At 45.7% G+C, this 20,487-nt stretch overlaps 1 protein-coding gene across 4 annotated transcripts in view; it reads left to right on the top strand.

Annotated features, from left to right (window-relative positions):
* The first annotated feature begins 1,558 nt into the window (after positions 1–1,558).
* Positions 1,559–20,487, top strand: part of TCN2 (transcobalamin 2) — a 63,578-nt gene continuing 44,649 nt past the window's right edge. For 2 of the 4 annotated variants that reach the window (XM_073625366.1, XM_073625374.1), the window contains exon 1: positions 1,565–1,716. The gene's annotated coding sequence lies outside the window, so the exon portion shown is untranslated. Of the gene's footprint in view, positions 1,717–20,487 lie in introns of all 4 variants that reach the window. The other 2 variants (XM_073625356.1, XM_073625380.1) reach the window with 2 other exon arrangements.

The following is a 20,487-nucleotide window of genomic DNA, read 5'->3' as shown; positions in this document are numbered from 1 at the left end:
ATTGTCGTACTACCTTGTTGTAATCACGTGCATTACATGGCAAATATGGGTTTAAATCAGATAGTGAGGAGGTAACATATCGTTTCCTCACTACCTGTCAAACACACTCAGATCGCTTTTCAGAAGAGCAGCAGTGCCTGCTGCACTTGTAAATGAGCCCTTAGTTGCATTCTGCAGGAGTACCCTTAGGGCTCATTCACATGTAAAGTTGGGGGGAGGGGGGTGGTAAAACCCTGCGGTTGGTGGTAAAACCCTGCTGTTGAGGCAGCAGCCAAAGCAAGCAAAGGGCCGCATTTGGAGACCACTGATCTAGACTTCTATTATATACTTTCTGAAAGTGCACCAAAACTCCTGCATTCAGGAGTTTTGGTGCACTTAAAGAAAGTGCATGAAATCTGCACCTGCGGGATATAGTAGAAGTCTATGGCTGAGCGCAGCTAACCCAGGAGAGTTGCAGGTACACTGCACTGCACCCGCTGTGTGGGTAGACCTCAGCACATCAGTGTGAAAGCAGCCCTATACTATTATGCCCAGTGTATTGCTTCATACTAACCTGAAGATCTCTTCTGTGGTGCTGCTGGCACCCCTCTGGAGACCGATAGCCAGGATAAGAGATGGAGTGCAGTTGGTATCACTCCACATGGGACAGGAGCCAGCACTACAGAGGTGGCATCGGCTTATCTGGCTCTTGCTTAGGGTTGCCACCTGTCTGGGATTTACCCGGACAGTTCGGGTTTTGAATCATGTGTCCGGATTTCAGTCCACCTGAAACCCAGACATAATATTCAGACAGGAATGTAGCTCAGAACAGTGCCTGATAGGAGGGTGAGGGGGCACTATGCATGCCACATTACTATTCTCTTTGGAGTGCATAAAGGTTTCCCAGGTCTTTTACAATCCTATGCTAAAGAAAAAATTTTCTGCTGTGCGCCGCTAAAGTGTTCGGGTTTGGCTTGAAGAAAAAGTGGCACCCCACTCTTGCTCCCTACTACAGCTCCAACTTTACAAGAAGTCCCTCTGCATTGCACTCTGTTTGATGCTCTGGGACGGTGGGTCAGCAAGCCCTGACCGCGATCTACCAGTCACCAACTTCACGATCTACTGGTTGCTTAACCCCGATTTACAGAAATCTGTTATTCATGAATCTGCTTGACCTGGTACCGATCTTGTTCCTTATGGATCTTGTTCCTTACGGTTCGCTCACCATTTCTCAATATATTGTAATGCCTGATTCAGTACACATAATTATGTGCTGATTGCTATTTAAATAGATCCTAATGTAAATACACAACATATGTAATTTGTTGCTTTGTCTATAGATCTGCATGAAAATGAATTTAAAACACGTTCACTCAAAACTGGGAGAGAAGTGAAGAACATTCTTCAAAAACAAGAAAAAAAACTATAAAGGAATACTACAAGTATAACTAATTAAAAAATCTGTAGTTTATTCTTTTGGCATAAGTCATAGAAATGTAACAAGGGAAAAAAAAATAAAGGTCTAGCTGGGAACTGCAGTATCAGAAACAGCCTGTGAGAACTTCCAGTTCCACCTTAAATACTTGGCTGTTATAGGTGAGTGGGAAGGCTTTCAGGAAGTCATGTGATCAGTAAGTAACAAAACAATCCCAGGATCTGATTGAGTTCAGGCTTTCTTCAATCTTCCTTTACCAAAGGGCTTGTGCCAGTGTTGTAAATCTACATTAAGGCGAACAGGTATGTGCTTGCAAATGTAATGTTCTTCCAGTGTAACTAGTGGATATCATTTTTTTTAAATCTTACTAAAAGCCTTGCTTTGCTAGAAGGAAGTATGATCACTCTTTTGTTCCCATTGCATATAATGTGAAAAGAAACAATGCTGATTTATTCAATTAACGGTGACAACCGTATCTGATATCAGTGTAGTCCAATCTGTGATTGCACTGGGTAGCTGCACAACGGACATTGATCTTTGCCATGATGGGGCATCTAGAATTTGCTAAGTCGCTTCATATATTAAAACGATTTTGCGCCCTCCTTTTTATTTTTTATTTTTTTATTTATTTTTTTTTACCAATCGTTATTTTGTATTCCTTTCTAATTTTATGATGTTCTATCTGAAATTAAAATTTATATTTTCTTTTCTTTTTTTTTTTTATTACTATATAAACAATATGTTTATAAGATAGGTAATTTAGAGGCTTCTTGCGCATGTTTTTACATATGACTTGCAGTACAGGAGCAGATCTTTGCATTTTTGTCCTCCATAGACTTTTAAACGAGAGCGTGTGGGAAAACTCTTGCTTGCGCTTGTATTTCAGGTTTTTCCATTTTAAAGTCTATAAGGCCAAAAATTCACAAATGTGCTCCTGTACAACAATTTGCATGTACAAATGCGCACAAAAAGGGCTAATAACATGCAATTCTGTGTAAAGATGTTTATGTGCTTTTTTTGGGAATATTTTTGAGACCAGTGACACATCGCTCAGCTGTGAACAGGCCTATTGAGAAAAATACAATTCTTCAATTTGAGTTTTGCTGGCAATTGGGAGAGCTACAAAATGCCCAGGTGTGAATGGGGGCTTCCAGTGGCGGCCGCTCTATAAGGGGCGCCACCTTCCCATCCATGCGTCCGGCCCCCTAATCTACATGCGGGGCGCCGGACACATGGATTCTGGTGGGCTCTCTCCCCCCACCCCACCCCCTTTTTTTTTTTTTTTTTTTTTTTTTTTTTTTTTTTTTAGCACGTGATTAGAGCTAGAGGCTCTAATAGGCTTCAAAAAAGGGTGGGCTCGGAGCACAGAGCACTGTGCCCCAAGCACACACACTTGTGTGAAGATAGCAAATTAATATTCACTATTATCTTCCTCATTCTCCTCCTCGGCCAATCAAGAAGCCCCTATTGGCCAGGGAGTCTTAAATGTGATCGCTGTCTCCCACGGGGGGGGGGGTGGATGATGGTGTTAATTTGTGCCCCCCCCCACTCCCCACCAAAATAGTGCTGCCAATGGAGGCTTCTGTTGGAATTTTCAAATGAACAACTTGATGGGTGTTGGGAAATAAATCTGATAGGTAGGAAAAGTAGAATATTATCAATAAAAACCAGAGACATTTCATCACTTCCAGGACTGTTCCTGGAAATCAGGAAATTACACATGTCCTTGCTAGAGGTAACCTGTAAGCAGATTACACCAGACATGCACTCAATCAGAAACAGACAGTCAGCGCAAAACCCAATACCTACTGACAGCAGCTGAACACTAAAGGCAAATATATAAACCCTTTTGAACTAAATACTCTAAGTAGTGCAGCGCTAAAATAATAAACAACTAAAATAATCAATAAACGAAAAGTCCACAAGCTTCATATGTAAGAACACACATGTAGATGGAAAACCAAGATGTCAGCGGTGATAAAGGGTGCTTCATGCAACAGTCAGACGTGCTCCTTAGTCCGTGCTTAAACCATTTGTTAGCCAAACTGCTCACCTTGCATCATAGAACCCTGAGCTAACAGGAAGGTCATAAGGGCATTCACCACCTTCGGTGGTTTTGGTAAACTTGTAGATGGAAGCCGGGCACCCTTTAGACTCCGCAGATAAACTTGTCTCTCTCCCGTATCAACATAAAATATAAAGAAAAAATCTAGTGCTCTCTGTATAGCTTAAAACAGGTATCATTTATTAAAAAGACAGGTACTCACAGCAATAGCACTTACTCCAAGTGCTAAGATAAAAGGCATATGGTGACTGGTAACAGCAAAGCAGGTAAGGTGGCTGCAGTGACATCCAGGGGAACACCCGCACGCGTATCGTCCGAAGGACTTCCTCAGCGGAGAAGAAGTCCTTCGGACGATACGCGTGCGGGTGTTCCCCTGGATGTCACTGCAGCCACCTTACCTGCTTTGCTGTTACCAGTCACCATATGCCTTTTATCTTAGCACTTGGAGTAAGTGCTATTGCTGTGAGTACCTGTCTTTTTAATAAATGATACCTGTTTTAAGCTATACAGAGAGCACTAGATTTTTTCTTTATATTTTATGTTGATAAGGGAGAGAGACAAGTTTATCTGCGGAGTCTAAAGGGTGCCCGGCTTCCATCTACAAGTTTACCAAAACCACCGAAGGTGGTGAATGCCCTTATGACCTTCCTGTTAGCTCAGGGTTCTATGATGCAAGGTGAGCAGTTTGGCTAACAAATGGTTTAAGCACGGACTAAGGAGCACGTCTGACTGTTGCATGAAGCACCCTTTATCACCGCTGACATCTTGGTTTTCCATCTACATGTGTGTTCTTACATATGAAGCTTGTGGACTTTTCGTTTATTGATTATTTTAGTTGTTTATTATTTTAGCGCTGCACTACTTAGAGTATTTACACCAGACATGCGGAATGGTTTTCGGTAGACATTTGATATTATAAAAGGAGGTCAAGCCTCCCAAAAATATATTTAATTTTTGAACGGATGCCAATGGATTTAATCACTTTGTATTTTGCAATATGGTGATGGTACCTGTGGAACATCAGAGCCATACCTGTCTCATCAAATTCGGGGTTGGCAACTGTAAAAGGCTGAATGTGCCACTGGGTATGCAGAATTTGGAGAGCGCTCTCAAGTTAATCAAACCATGTGCGTCTATTCAAAATGGGAATATAATGGTAGCGTAGTAACAGTTGGGTATTCTTGCTTTTTACAGCACTGGAGCCAGGGTTAAATTGCCAGCAGGAGAACAATCTGCATGGCATTTGTACAGCCGAAAACCTGAGTGCTCAGGTTTTCGGCTGTGCCTTAAAACCAGCCTCTATTTAAAATTTGGTGCTGTTTTGCCATGTCCGTATAATTGTTTAGAAGCATAAGACCATACGTTAAGGCAGTAGAGACTCATGTGATTCGCTATGTATACAGTAAGCAGTGCAGAATTTGTCCACTTTATATAAGTAGATTGACTGGTCTTTTTAAGCATTATAAGTCTACATATAATAGTTTATAAATTTATACCAGTATCTACTATGCCTTGAAAAAGTATTCACACCCCTTTACATTTTCCACATTTTGTCATGTTCCAACAATGTAAATGTATTTTATTGGGATTTTACCTGATAGACCAACACAAAGAGGGACATAATTGTGAAGTGGAAGATAAATGATTTTCAAAATTTTTTACAAATCAATATGTGTAAAGTGTGGCGTGCATTTGTAATTCAGCCCCCTTTACTCTGTTACCCCTAAATCTTCAGAAGTCACCTAATTAGTAAATAAAGTTCACCTGTGTGTAATTTAATCTCCGTATAAATACAGCTGTTCTGTGAAGCCCTCAGAGGTTTGTTAGAGAACCTTAATAAACAAACAGCATCATGAAGGCCAAGGAACACACCAGACAGGTCAGGGATAAAGTTGTGGAAAAGTTTAAAGCAGGGTTAGGCTATAAAAAAATATCCCAAGCTTTGAACATCTCACAGAGCAGAGCACTGTTCAATCCATCATACGAAAATGGAAAGTGTATGGCACAACTGCAAAACTATGAATACATGGCAGTCCACCTAAACTGACAGGCCAGGCAAGGAGAGCATTAATCAGAGAAGCAGCCAAGAGGCCCATGGGAACGCTGCAGAGATCCACAGCTCAGGTGGGTGAATCTGTCCATAGGACAACTATTAGTCGTGCACTCCACAAATCTGGCCTTTATGGAAGCGTGGCATGAAGAAAGCCATAAGAAGTTCTGTTTGCAGTTTGAGAGAAGCCATGTGGGGGACAAAGCAAACATGTGAAAGAAGGTGCTCTGGTTAGATGAGACACAAATTAAACTTTTTGGCCTAAAAGCAAAATGCTATGTGTGGCAGAAAACTACCACTGCACATCACCATGAACACCACATGCCGCCACGGTGAAACATGGTGGCGGCAGCATCATGTTGTGGAGATGCTTTTCTTCAGCAGAGACAGGGAAGCTGGTCAGAGTTGGGAAGATGGATGGAGCCAAATACAGGGCAATCTTAGAAGAAAACCTGTTTAGAGTCTGCAAAAGACTTGAGACTGGGTCGGAGGTTCACCTTCTAGCACAGTGGTTCTCAACTTCAGTCCTCGGGCCCCACCAACAGGCCAGATTTTAAGTATTATCTTGGGGTGATGCAGGCTAGAATACTGCAATCACTGAGGAGCAAATTATATCACCTGTGATGTATTTCAGTTATCTTGCAAACCTGGCCTGTTAGTGGGTCGTGAGGACCGGAGTTGAGAACCACTGTTCTAGCAGGACAACAACCCTAAACATACTGCCAGAGCTACAAGAATGGTTTAGATCAAAGCATATTCATGGGTTAGAATGGCCCAGTCAAAGTCCAGACCTAAATCCAATTGAGAATATGTGGCAAGACTTGAAAATTGCTGTTCACAGAGGCTCTCCATCTAATCTGACAGAGCTTGAACTATTTTGCAAAGAAGAATGGGCAAAAATGTCACTTTTCTAGATGTGCAAAGCTGGTAGAGACATCCCCCCAAAAGACTTGCAGCTGTAATTGCAGAGAAAGGTGGTTCTACAAAGTATTGACTCAGGGGGGATGAATACAAACGCACGCCACACTTTTCACATATTAATTTGTAAATAATGTTGAAAACCATTTATCATTTTCCTTTTGCTTCACAATTATTTGCCACTTTGTGTTGGTCTATCACATAAAATCCCAATAAAATATTTACGGTTTTGATTGTAACATGACAAAATGTGGAAAATTTCAAGGGGTGTGAATACTTTTTCAAGGCAGTGTATATGTGCACAATGTATTTCTATTGCCCTGTTTGACACTATAGAGTGGAGGATGACACAAACTGAAAATCAGGTCAGTACGTTTGTTAAGTCAAAGGCCACAATTTATTGCAGCTATTGCACATTTTCCCCACTACTTCCCTTTACAAATGCTGACTGTGCCTTTATGTATTCTGCTGACAGTCTGTACTATGTAACACTGTTTATCAGTGCATGAAATTCAACAAATATTGTGGCAAAAAATTAGATCACCTTGTGGTACCTACTTTTCACCTACTTTTTGTGGTACTTACTTTTTTTAAGTGTTCATACTGTCTTGCCATTTTTTTTATTTGATATGTTTTAGAACAGAAAGTAATGGAACATATATTTTTTTTTTTTTTTTTTTCCAAAAATTATTTTATTTTTTTTTCCCCCCTTTTTTATACATAAAAAAAAAAAAAAAAAAAAAAAACACCCAGTGGTGACTAAATACCACCAAAGGAAAGCTCTGTTGCCAAAAAAATTATATAGAACCATTAACGTCCTTGTACTAGGCACTGGATTTTGAAAGAAGGTAAGCATCCTCCATTACGGTCACAAACCTCAATAGGGGTTAGTGTGAATATGATGATGATTCATTTGGTCTTATTATTCCTGGTCAAAGGTACTGTGCTCTCAAAAAAAAAAAAAAAATAGTCAGCATTTTCTTGGTTTTGCTGCAGCTCATTTATGCTCATTGGTGCTCAGTCTGAGGCTGTGGAACTCTGTGTAAGTGGAACTGGTATAAGTGGTGAGTTAAAAACCAGAGTTAGAGTGAACAAGCCTTGCTTTTTGTTTGCTGGGTTGCATTTTTGGGCTTTTCCTTTTAGTTTTTCAATCACCTTTTTTCTGTCACTTTTTAAATAGCTTTTTTTTTTCTCTGGTTCCTTCAGGCTATCAATTAAGGGGGGTGGTTAATTGCTCACAGGTGCCTATATAACTGTGTGTAGGACTCATTCTGAGCGTGCTCAGTCTGAGACTGTGGAACTCTGTGTAAGTGGAACTGGTATAAGTGGTGAGTTAAAAACCAGAGTTTAAAACAGGAGATTATAACAGGGGTCATAGTACCTGTGTAGTGTGAGTACCTGAGTGTTTTCTGAGTAGTGTGTGTGTGTGTGGATCGTTAGTACTTGTGTATTGTGTACTGTATACTTGAGTATTGGGAGTGCACGTAGGTGTGCGGCTGTTCTGTGATTGCACGTAGGTCTGTGAGTACCTGTGTATTGTCTTGTTGTGTACCTGTGTATTGTCTTGAGTATTAGTGCCAGGAAGCTAGCTGTTAGGTAATTTGGACAGGGTAAAATCCCAAAATCCTCACTAAATTTAATAGGTACGATGCCCGGCGGGTGTGGAGAGGCGACTCTTTGTACATCTTGCTGCATGTATGCGTTCCTTGATCATCCGATCGAGGGCGAATACTGCTGTGCAAAATGTAAGCACATTGTTTCCCTGGAAGCCCAGGTTCTGAATCTGGGGAAGCAACTGTCAGCACTGAGAAGTCCCTCCATACTAAAGGAGAGCCAGGAACGTACACGGCAGGTGCCGGCAGGGGCCAGCACAGAGGCGGGTGGAGACAAAGAGGTGCAGGCACTAGCAGAGTAGATGGGTGACAGTCAGGAGGGGTAGAGGGAGAAGTGCCAGGGAGGCTGATCCAGGACTGGAGCATCCCAATAAGTATGCTCCATTGAGTGACATTGGTGAAACCAGTCAGGTACCAGCACTGCTGGAGCTGAGGGACTCTCCTAGCTGCCAGGGGAAGAACTCCTCCAGTGAGAGTGGGGGGGCAGCAAAGGGAAAGGAAAGACAGATTCTGGTGGTAGGGGACTCAATTCTTGGAAGGACAGAGAGGGCAATCTGTAACCAAGACCTGAAGTGCCGAACAGTATGTTGTCTACCGGGCGCTCGGGTTCGGCACATCACAGATCTTGTGGACAGATTACTGGGAGGGGCTGTGGAAGACCCGGCTGTCATGGTGCACGTTGGCACCAATGACAAAGTCAGAGGCAGATGAAGTGTCCTAAAGAACGATTTTAGGGACTAAATTGAGGAAAAGGACCTCCAAGGTAGTATTCTCAGGAATACTACCGGTACATCGAGCCACACCAGAAAGGCAGAGGGAGATTAGGGAAGTAAACAAGTGGCTGAAGAGCTGGTGTAGTAAGGAGGGGTTTGGGTTCCTGGAGGACTGGGCCGACTTCTCAGTCGGTAATCGGTACTATAGAAGGGACGGACTGCACCTAAATGAGGAGGGTGCAGATCTGCTGGGAATGAAGATGGCCAAAAAGTTAGAGGGGTTTTTAAACTAGGCGATGGGGGGGGGGGGGGGGGGGGGCGGGGTCCAGAGACAGAGATAGCCAGCGCAGAAGATATTCCAGAGGGTAGTATTGGGGGCATTAGTGGTAGGTTAACCAAAGCAAAAAAACACAGGGTGAGTATAGTAGCAAGTCCTAGTTGCAATCTCGAAACACCCAATACGAGGACAATATGCGACCGGTCTAAACTATGTGGCATGTTCACCAATGCCAGGAGCATGGCGGACAAGATGGGTGAACTAGAGATACTGTTGTACAAGGAGGATTTGGATTTTGTGGGAATTTCAGAGACCTGGTTCAACAGCTCTCATGATTGGCTGGTAAACATTCAAGGGTATACCCTATACCACAAGGATAGAGAGGGTAAAAAAGGAGGAGGGGTATGCCTATATATCAAGAATAATGTACAAGCGAATGTGAGAGATGACATCACTGAGGGAGCTAGAGAGGAGGTGGAATCCTTATGGGTAGAGCTCCAAAGGGATGACGCTAAGGGGAAAATAATACTGGGAGTATGCTATAGGCCCCCTAACCTGAGGGATGAAGTGGCGACAGATCTCCTATCACAAATTAGATTAGCAGCAAGGATGGGAAGTGTTATCATAATGGGGGATTTTAATTATCCAGACATAGACTGGGCGGAGGGAACCGCGCATTCATTTAAGGCTCGCCAGTTCCTTAATGTCTTACAGGACAATTTTATGGGTCAGATGGTAGACGCACCAACTAGAAATAAAACATTACTGGATCTACTGATTACCAACAATACAGACCTAATCACGGATGTGGAAATACGGGGCAATTTAGGTAACAGCGATCACAGGTCAATTAGTTTCAGTATAAATCACACGAATAGGAAACATGAAGGGAACACAAAGACACTGAATTTCAAAAGAGCCAACTTCCCTAAACTACAAACCTTGCTAAAAGGCATAAATTGGGATAAGCATGCTGTCCAGTTCTGGGCACCAGTCCTCAGGAAGGATGTACTGGAAATAGAGCGAGTACAAAGAAGGGCAACAAAGCTAATAAAGGGTCTGGAGGATCTTAGTTATGAGGAAAGGTTGCAAGCACTGAACTTATTCTCTCTGGAGAAGAGACGCTTGAGAGGGGATATGATTTCAATTTACAAATACTGTACTAGTGACCCCACAATAGGGATAAAACTTTTTCGCAGAAGAGAGTTTAATAAGACTCGTGGCCACTAATTAGAAGAAAAGAGGTTTAACCTTAAACTACGTAGAGGGTTCTTTACTGTAAGAGCGGCAAGGATGTGGAATTCCTTCCACAGGCGGTGTCTCAGCGGGGAGCATTGATAGCTTCAAGAAACTATTAGATAATCGCCTGAATGACCGCAACATACAGGGATATACAATGAAATACTGACACATAATCGCACACATAGGTTGGACTTGTCTTTTTTTTCAACCTCACCTACTATGTAACTATGCCCTTGCCCAGAAGTCCAACTCTACCTTTTTGAATGCCAAAAAAAGAAAACTATGGCCCAGCAAGTGAAAAAAAAACCAAAAAAAAAACCTTCCATTTGGCCAATCTGGAGCTGTGAACTGCAATATTTCTTCTCCACTACAAGATACCACTAGTCTTCCTGGTTGAATGATGCCAGTGTTGCTCAGTCCACTTCTGTGAGCTCATATCATACTTGCATAATCGCTGCTCTTTCCAAGAGTCAGGACCACGGTTTTTACCAAGGAAGAAGGGAGTCCCCTAAAAACATACAAAGGATTTTTTTTTTTTTTTTTTTTTTTTTTTTTTTTTTTTATACAGTTCAGTGAGGAGGGTGAACAGGGGCAGAAGATGGGGTTTAAATTAATTAATAAGGCTTGTGTTCATCAACACCTGTAAAAATTAAAAATGCAGATTTTTCTACTGTTATATGGGAATTTAAATCTGATTCTTAAAGTGGAACTTTAGTAAGAAAATTTAAGTCCTAATAAGATCACTTCACATTGGCCTCTTCTGCAGGTATAGCTACAGTATGTAAAACATTAAAATAAGTCCCTATTCTGTTTAAAGTTCTGTAATGCACTCAGTTGCTCTCTATTCTCGGCAATGTTTAAAATTAGAGGCCAATCTGCTAACAACTTTAAAGTGTTCCTAAACCCAGATCCTGCATTCACTTTATCTGGTCTCCCACAGTACACGGAACATGGAGATACAATTGTTTTGTTTTAGTAAATCTAAACTTTCTCATCAGCAGTCATGTGACTTCTTTCAGTTCCTAGTAAAGCTTGTAGGAGGAGTTTTCATTTCCCCCACAATTGTTCTATCGGGCTTTAAGACCCCTAATCCTCTGGACAGTGCTGATTGGCCCTGTGCTGATCACATGCAATCTCCCAAGGGGAAAAAAAACTCACAAAATTGAGCATGTGCAGCCTGACTCCAGACACTGTGTCTTATCCGGACTTGTCCAGGGGGGACAGTGCCGGAGGGGAGTATCTGTGCATACACGATCAAACAGCCTTTTTACACAATACAGAGGATTAACCATTTGGTTTCCACAGTGAATATAACTATCACATGCTATTCTGCATATATAGACTGATTATACTGTTGTGGGTTTAGTAACACTTTAAGATTTACTGTTGCTGAAGGGGTAAGAAGACTGCAGGAATGACAGACTGTGCAGAGGGAACACAGATTAGGGAGGGAGAAGAGAAAAGCAGGACAAGTGACAGGACAAACTCTGATGTCGGGGAGACACAAAATAGTTAAACTTAGGACAGTATCTTATCTCCCTGACATTCTGTCCTTTCATCTTCATGGGCAGCCTGTGAACTTCAGCACTGTAAACCATCTGATAGCCTTCTTCTTTAACTGAGCCAAGGCATAAAATCAAGGCTGGAAATGTACATATTTTATTTGAAGAAAGTGACATCTAGTTTTTGAGACCAAGTTTATGGAGAGAGTTTCCAATAAGGAAGTGACTGCTCTGGGCTTCAACAAAATGGTGGTCTTCATTCAGAAGAAACAAGAGCAATGCTGGAGGCAATTTACAGAACATAGTAATTTAAGTAGCATAATTATTAATGTGAAATGTATATTTTTAACCACTTCAGCCCCGGAGCATTTGGCTGGCAAAAGACCAGAGCACTTTTTGCGATTCGGCACTGCGTCGCTTTAACTGACAGTTACGCGGCCGTGCGATGTGGCTCCCAAACAAAATTGATGTGTTTTTTTTTTTTTTTTTTTTTTTTTTTTTTTTTATTCCCCCACAAATAGAGCTGTCTTTTGGTGGTATTTGATTACCTCTGCGGTTTTTATTTTTTGCGCTATAAACAAAAAATGAGTGTCAATTTTGAAAAAAAACGCATTATTTTTTACTTTTTTCTATAATAAATATCCCCAAAAAATATTTAAAAAAAAAACAAAACATTTTCCTCACTTTAGGCCGAAACGTATTCTTCTACATATTTTTGGTAAAAAAAAAAAAAAAAAAATCGCAATAAGCGTATATTGATTGGTTTGCGTAAAAGTTAGTGTCTACAAAATAGGGGATAGATTTATGGCATTTTTATTATTATTATTATTATTATTATTATGTGTGGGTTTTTTTTTTTTTTTCTCCGGTTAAAAACATTAATTGTTATCAAACTGGTATGGGTAAAGTTTCACTTTTTAATATAATGAGAAAAAAGAAAAAGGATTTGGGACTTTATATGAGGACATTTTGTTGTACCTCCATCCCCAACATTTAGGTAATTGAGAGCAAGGTTTGGGACTTTATATGAATCATGCAGCCAGGGAGGTAGCACAGCACAATGATGTCTGGTGGATAAATCATGATTGTGTTCATTTATATTGCATCATGACATAATACATACAATATAATACAGTAAAAATAAGGAAACTTTTTAATTCCATAATATAATACATAATGGCATATTGACATAGCAACATGTTGGTATCACAGTAGTAACATCATAAAATCGCCAGACTCATTGATACGTGTCTCCACAGTAATAGGTATATTGTGTATTCAAGTTGGTAGAATCCAAAATAACATATAATAGGTAATATATGATGGTAACATAGAACGCATCAAACATCTCGACGCATTTCATGGCTACATTTCCACTCTTCAGGAGAAGATGCGGTATAGATGTCTATAAAAGTTTTAGGTAGGATAATGATTAGAAAGAAAAATAGTACAAAGGTAGATCCCCCCCCCCCCCCCCCCCCCCCCAACTCATACTTACAGACCAGTCATGAGTCTGAGCATGGGCAATGGAGGGCATAGGATCATTAGCCCCGGGAGCTGAGTCGGTGATCCCCATGACACAGATGGAAACACCAACAAGAAAGGCATACCCCGGGAATAGATTTCCCAATGATGGGTAGTGAGAGCCACATGTGTAAAAAGCCCATCTATAAAAAAAAAAAAAAAAAAATCTATAAATAGTGTAATGAAATATATATATATTTTTATTACTTAGTGCAAAGTACACTTATATGTGACCAATCGGTAAATAAGTTGCAAAAAAAAAACTGGACGAGAAGCATATTGATGGTGATAAAGAGGGATTAATATGTCCCAATCCTGGGAAATGGAATCGCCAAGGAAAATTGGGATATGACAATAAAAAGGGACACCAAAAAACCTGCATGATGTGAGAATAATTATATAAAAATATAATTAAATTGCCAAATAGTACCTAGAATTTCCTGTGTAGATGACCCAGTCCAGTAATGCCCAGTGTTCAAAAAACGTGAACCCAGGGAATGTCTCGTAGGGTATATGGAGTACAGTTACTCCATTGTGGCTGGGGATGACCACCAACGTCACACAGAGATCAAAAGGGAGGCACGTCTGCAGCTACCAAGCAATGGGAACGCTCGCATGCCAGTACCTCGTGAAGATCGCTAATGTAAATAGCATCACGTCTGCGCGCCAGCGCCACTAGTGATGACGTGGCACACGGGAGAACAAGACATCGATGAGTAATGTGACGCCAGTACATAATCCAAGCACCTCGTCCTGGAACTGAAATTACTCCCTTGTTTCATTTTCCTATAATTTGGAAGATCTTAAAGTGAATGTAAAGTATGTACCTGCTCTGTGCAGTGGTCGTGCACAGATCAGCCCTGATCCTCCTCTTCTTGGGTCCCCTGCTGGCACTTTTGGCTCTTCCTCCTGCCGAGTGCTCCCATAGCAAGATGCTTGCTATGAGGGCACTCATGCCTGCTCACTCCTGAGAGCCATGCCATGCGGGTCTTGGCTGCGCCCCTGCTCCCTCGTCACTGGTTCTGATCGGTGGGAGCTAATTATATCTGAGCCAATGAGGAGGGAGAAAGCCGAGAGAGCCTTTCCTCTCATGCACATTGTAGATAGGAGGGAAGCTGCATGCAGAATACAGTAAGGTAAAAAAAAAAGAAAAAAAAACACCTGCCTTTACAACCATTTAGGCTGCACTCAGTTTACTATTTTCGGCTAAATTAACATTTAGTTTCTTCTTATGCCACACTCTAGGAAGCTTATAAAACGGTCATTTGCGCCATCTCATCACAGCACAACGCTCGTTGCAATAAAGAACACACAGCACTCTTTGAAGGAGAATTAGATGTGGCCTCTAGACTATTCAAACACTCGCCAACTAGTAATAGACAAAGAGTGGAGCGTATCTGTACGGATTTGTACTTGTGTATACCAAACCATAAAGAATGCAGGCCTCTTGAACCCATTGGGAAAGAGAGCCCTGACTGATGGGGGCATAACCAGGGCGGAGTATGGTGACCAGGGGTCCCGGTGGATTGGTGGGGGGACGGGGTGGGGTTGGGCCTGAGCTCACTAAGGTGATTGCCCCAGGGGATTCTGGGCCTTTTGGTGAAGAAGATCGGTAAGAGCTGGCTGAACCCCGCCCTGTCCTCCAACCATGGACACCGAGCTTCTTCTGGCCAGGGTCCGAGAGATGGCTCTTCAGGGTCAGGCAGGGTGGCTTTTCTCCCTCCTGACTCCTGGGGATCCCTCTCCTATTCCCACACCTGATCCCCCTCAGGTTTCCCCCCCCCAGGGTTAGAAGGCGAACTCGGCCGCCTTCCCGCCTCAGCCCCAGCCCCTCTAGGGCCTCCTATTGCCCCCCTCCACATCCGTCCTCTTCTCCCCCCACTCCTGCGCCTGTCTCTCCCCTGCCTGTTCCGATGGGGAAACACCCTTCCTCTGCCCCCCCCCCGTTGTCCTCAGGCACGGAGAAGGTACCCTGCGCGGGCTAAGGCCTCCACTCGGGCCTCGTCGCGCTGTCCCCGGTCACGCAGCCCCCGCTCCAGCGTTCACCCCGCCCCCCCCTCTAATGTGGGAGGCGGCCGGGCTGGAGCCGCAGCGCTCCCCGGCCCCCTCACTCATCCTTGGAGAACTGCCGCCAGCGCGGAGGGCGGGGGGGTCCTGAGCGGCCGATCCGCTTATTCCTCCGCTGGGCAATCCTCGGGCATGAAGGGGAGGAGGAGGCGGGTCGGTCCGCCGGCCGCCGCTGCGTCCTCCGCAGCTGTCCTCGAGCCGGCGAGGATCGCTCTGCCGGGGACTTGGAGCCGGTCCGGCGCCATCTGGTGGACGGAGTGCTCCCTGCGCCTGACAGGGCGGGAGTTTTGAATCTCCACACACCACAGCTGGATTCTAGGCACGCTGGGCAGCACAGCAGTGTGGTGTGTGGAGAAAGTAATGATGGGCCACAGCACTATCCCCCTGCGCCTGCCTGGGCAGGCATGTTAGCACAAGTGCAGGATCAATCCTGCAGAGTTCCTTCTGTGCCCGGCAGGGCAGGGGACAGGTATCTTCTTCCCACGTCCCAGGATGCGGGGGTTGGCGCGAGGCACATCTCCCCTGCGCCCAGCAGGGCGGGCGATGTGCGGTTAACCCCTCCCCCTCTGATAACCCGTGCCCACCGGCAGCCTCCTGCGCCCCGCAGGGCGGAGGCCAGCCGAGTGCGTTTGACCTCCACCCCGTCGGTGGGGCAACCGTGTCCCTACGTGCCGGTCCGGGATGGCGGTCCTGATGGGATGCCTGCATCGGTTGCCCTTCCTCATCCCCCTGCGCCCGTCAGGGCGGGGGATCTCGGCTCCAGACCCAGGCTGGCGGCGGCATCCGCCCCGGGTCAACCAAGAGGAGCTGGCAGGTGTACCTGCCGTTGCTCAGCCTCTGTCCATGGTCAGTCGGATTCGACCTGGTCCGTGGTTGGACCCCCGCCCTTGGACTTTTCCCTGAGTCGGGACAGCACAGCAGATTACGCAGCCCGCCTACGCTTGCAAGCTTCTGAAATCGCCTTGGAATCGGATTCGCTGCCGGGCCCGGTGGCCGATCGTCCATCACCCGCGATGCCTCCTCGACCAAGTGAGTATGACTGCGAGTTAATTTGGGGTAGAGCTGCTGATGCTTCCGTATCGGGCCCGGAGGATCGCATAGCGTCGGTTGTAAAATCTGTTCTCTCTAGTATGGGTGTCTCGGGATCGCCCAACCCCACCTCCGCTTATGGGGGTGCATTGTGGGCTGTGTCGCCGACGGGTACCCACTTGGCGGAAGAGACGAAAGAGAAGATATGGCGTCGCGAATTCATCGACTTTCTTACCCTCGTTCCGCCGGATAGGGAGACGATCGACAAATCCCGACGGGTTGACGTATCGGCGCAGGGTGACAAACCCAAACAGCTTCCTAGAACGTTCGGGAACTGGCTGCAGGGGTTTTGTGCCTATGCGGGAGTGCTCAGTGAGCGGTTCCCGGAGTTGGCTACCTCGTTATTTTGCTATTTAGACCTTATTTGGGGTGCATACAAGGTCTATGGGGGCCAGTGCTGGTTCCACTATGACACTCAATTTCGGCAAAAAATGGCGTCACGTCGGGAATTTCGTTTTGATTGTCAGGACGGTAGCCTGTGGTTGCTGCTTATGTGCCCTCACAGGCCTTCGTCCTTTCAGTCCGCGGTCGGCGCCCCTCAGTCCAGAGCGTCGGCCGCTCAAAAGAAGGGTATCTGCTGGCTTTTCAACGAAAGCCACTGCAAGTGGTACTCCGCCTGTCGCTTCAGGCATGAGTGCTCCAGTTGTGGAGGGGCTCACCCCGCCAGTAAGTGTTTTCGAAAGGGAAAACAATCGTTTTCTAGACTCGGCACCAAGACTGACCTTCCTAAGCCGGAGGACGCCGGTGAACGTCATAGAGATGCTTCCCTGGCTAGACCGGTACCCCCTTCGTAGAGAGGCCCTGATTTTGCGGGACGGTTTGGACCGCGGTTTCTGGATCCCTTTTACCCCGTCAGCCGCCCCGACCATGTCTCATAATTTAAAATCGGCGGGAGAATTCGAGTCCGTCGTGGCCGAGAAGCTCTGGAAGGAATTGGAACTGGGAAGAATGGCAGGCCCATTTTATCTCCCTCCTTTCCACAACCTGAGGGTATCTCCTCTCGGTGTGGTCCCAAAAAAGGCGGAGGGAAAATTTCGCCTCATTCATCACCTTTCCTACCCTTCTGGTTCCTCGGTGAATGATGGCATTGACAGGGAGGAATCCAGAGTGCACTATGCGTCCTTTGACAGGGCGCTTCAGCTGGTTAGGGCAGCGGGGCAGTCTGCCCTTCTGGCGAAAGCGGACATAGAGTCCGCATTTCGCCTCCTCCCAGTCCATCCGAACTGTTTCCACCTCCTGGGTTGCTACTTTCAGGGTAGCTATTTTTTCGACATGTGCCTTCCTATGGGTTGTGCCATCTCGTGTTATTTCTTTGAGCTATTTAGTAGCTTCCTTGACTGGGTGGTCACCCAGGAGGCGGGTATTCAGTCCCTTTTGCATTATCTTGATGACTTTCTTTTTGTGGGTCCAGCGGGCAGTGGGCAGTGTCTGCGGCTGCTCACTATTTTTCAGGATACATGCCGGCTTTTCGCCGTCCCACTGTCCGCTGACAAGACGGAGGGCCCCGTCACAGTCCTGTCCTTTTTAGGTATTGAGATAGACACGGTGGCGATGGTTTTTAGGTTGCCTAGTGACAAGTTGTCTAGGCTCCTCTCGTTGGTCCGCTTGGCTAAAGGGGCGAAGAAATTACAGCTGAAACCGCTTCAGTCGTTGTTGGGTCATCTGGTTTTCGCCTGTAGGGTCATCTGGATGGGGAGGGCCTTCTGTAGGCGACTATCATGGGCCACGAAGGGCATAACTGCCCCTCACCACTATGTCAGGATCACCAAGCCTATGAGGGATGACTTGGGGATATGGCTATCATTCTTGCAGACTTACAATGGACAGTCGTGCTGGTTGCGGGAGGAAGTGCCGAACCCACAGCTGGAGTTATATACCGATGCGGCAGGCTCCTGTGGGTTCGGCGCTTTCTTTCAAGGGGAATGGGCTGCTGAACGCTGGCCGGCCTCATGGGCCCACATGGATTTGTTGCGGAACCTCACCCTGCTGGAGCTGTTTCCAATTATTGTTGCTGTTGAGCTCTGGGGTGACAGGTTGCGCAATCACCAGGTGGTCTTCTGGTCGGATAACATGAGTGTGGTGCAGGTGGTGAACAGTCAGCCAGTTCTCCTCCGGTCGTTTCGTTGCTACGGTTTTTAGTTTTAAAACGTTTACATTTTAACATCTGCGTTAGGGCTAGGCATGTACCGGGTGCTTCTAATGATATTGCCGATGCTCTTTCTCGTCAACAGTTCTGCCGTTTTCGAACACTGGCTCCCATGGCTTCTTTGGAGGGCCTCCCCTGTCCGGCCCACTTATGGAACCTCCTTTCCGGCGTTTGACAGAGCTCCTTCGGTCGTCGCTTTCTTCACGGACGTGGGCGGCGTACTGCCGGGTTTGGCATGAGTGGGTCCAGGCGTCAGGCGGTGAGTTCAACATTTATTCCCCAGACGACCGTCGTTTAACCATATTTGCCTATTTAGTCTTTCTGGCGGAAAAAGGCGTCTCCGGGTCGACGGTTTCATCCGCGTTGTCGGCCCTGTCATTTTGGTTTCAGCTCTTAGGGTGGGAAGATGTAACTAAATCTTTCCCTGTCCGGCGGGTTGTTCGGGGTTGGAAGCGGGTTACGCACCTCCCGGACACCAGGCGCCCTGTTTCCATTCAGATTCTTTTGGCCATCTTGTCTCTTCTTCCGAATGTGTGTTCATCGGAATACGAGACCCTTCTTTTCCGGGTATCCTTTTCTTGGGCTTTCTTTGGTGCCTTTCGCATCGGTGAATTGGTGTCAAAATCAAAATTGTCTCCGGGGGGCATCCTATGGGAGGACGTGTCGTTGTCGCGCCGCAGTGTCACGATTTTCTTACGTTCATCCAAAACTGATTGTTCTGGCAGGGGTCGCCGGGTAGTCTTGCATTATTGCGGCGGCCCCTTTTGTCCGGTGTCTCTGGCCCTCTCTTTCGTGCCTTTGCGCCCCCTGTCCCCTACATTTTTTGTCCATGCTGATTCAACTTCTCTCAGCCGTTTTCAATTTTTGCGCGTTTTTCGTCGTTGCTTGGAGATTTTGGGCTTTCCTGCAAAGGAGTTTTCCACCCACTCTTTTCGCATTGGCGCCGCGACCGCCGCTTCGGGTTTGGGTTTCACCGATACGGAACTTCAGCGTTTAGGTAGATGGGAGTCATCTCGTTTTTCTCTGTATGTCCGACCACATCTGTTGTGTTGATTTCCAGGTTCCTTTCCAGCACAGATTTGGATCCTCGGGGATTCTTTTATATACTGGGCCGCTCGCCGGGCAAAGATCCGAACTTATGGCAGGAACTTGGGATTCTCATACGATGTGGCGAGGATACGCTGGATTGGGTTGCGCGGGTTACGTTGGCCTCAGGTCCTTCAGGAATGTCAGCAACTTCGTGCCCACGTCTCTGGTCCCATCATCCTGGTCATACATGCGGGTGGGAATGACGTTGGATATATGAGATCTGTGGACATCATATCTGCTGTAAAAAATGACATTGCCCAATGTTGTGCTTTATTTAATAATCTGACTGTTGTTTGGTCAGAAATCGTGCCTCGCTCGGTATGGGCGCGTGATGTCCCTGGCCCCCTTCTGGAACATTTTCGTAGGAAGGTCAATGCCCAAGTGGCTAAGTTTGTACGTCAGATAGGGGGGATAGTGGTCCGCCACAGAGACCTAGAGGGCGATAATCGCGATTTGCTGCGTAGTGATGGAGTCCATTTGAATGACATTGGGCTGGATATTTTTAATCTGGGTCTCCAGAGGGGCGTGGAACAGGCGCTGGCTGCGGTGGGGCGCCCGTCAGTAGATTACTGACAGGCGGGTGGCGGTTTTTGGTGACCTTGCCAGCAAAACACGGCGGTAAGAGGTACGCCCTTCACGCTAATTGGGAGATAGACGGCAGTCTGGCACTGATGGTAAGGACAGGCCCCTCAGTTATCTCCCTTTCCACCAGTCGGAACTGAGTGCTCACAGTGCTACTGTGACTGGCACTGTGGAATGTTAAATGTTATGTTTAAGT

Source organism: Aquarana catesbeiana, linkage group LG01, assembly GCF_042186555.1.
Source record: "Aquarana catesbeiana isolate 2022-GZ linkage group LG01, ASM4218655v1, whole genome shotgun sequence".
NCBI classification, from domain to species: domain Eukaryota; kingdom Metazoa; phylum Chordata; class Amphibia; order Anura; family Ranidae; genus Aquarana; species Aquarana catesbeiana.
This window is presented reverse-complemented; position numbering and strand designations above follow the sequence as displayed.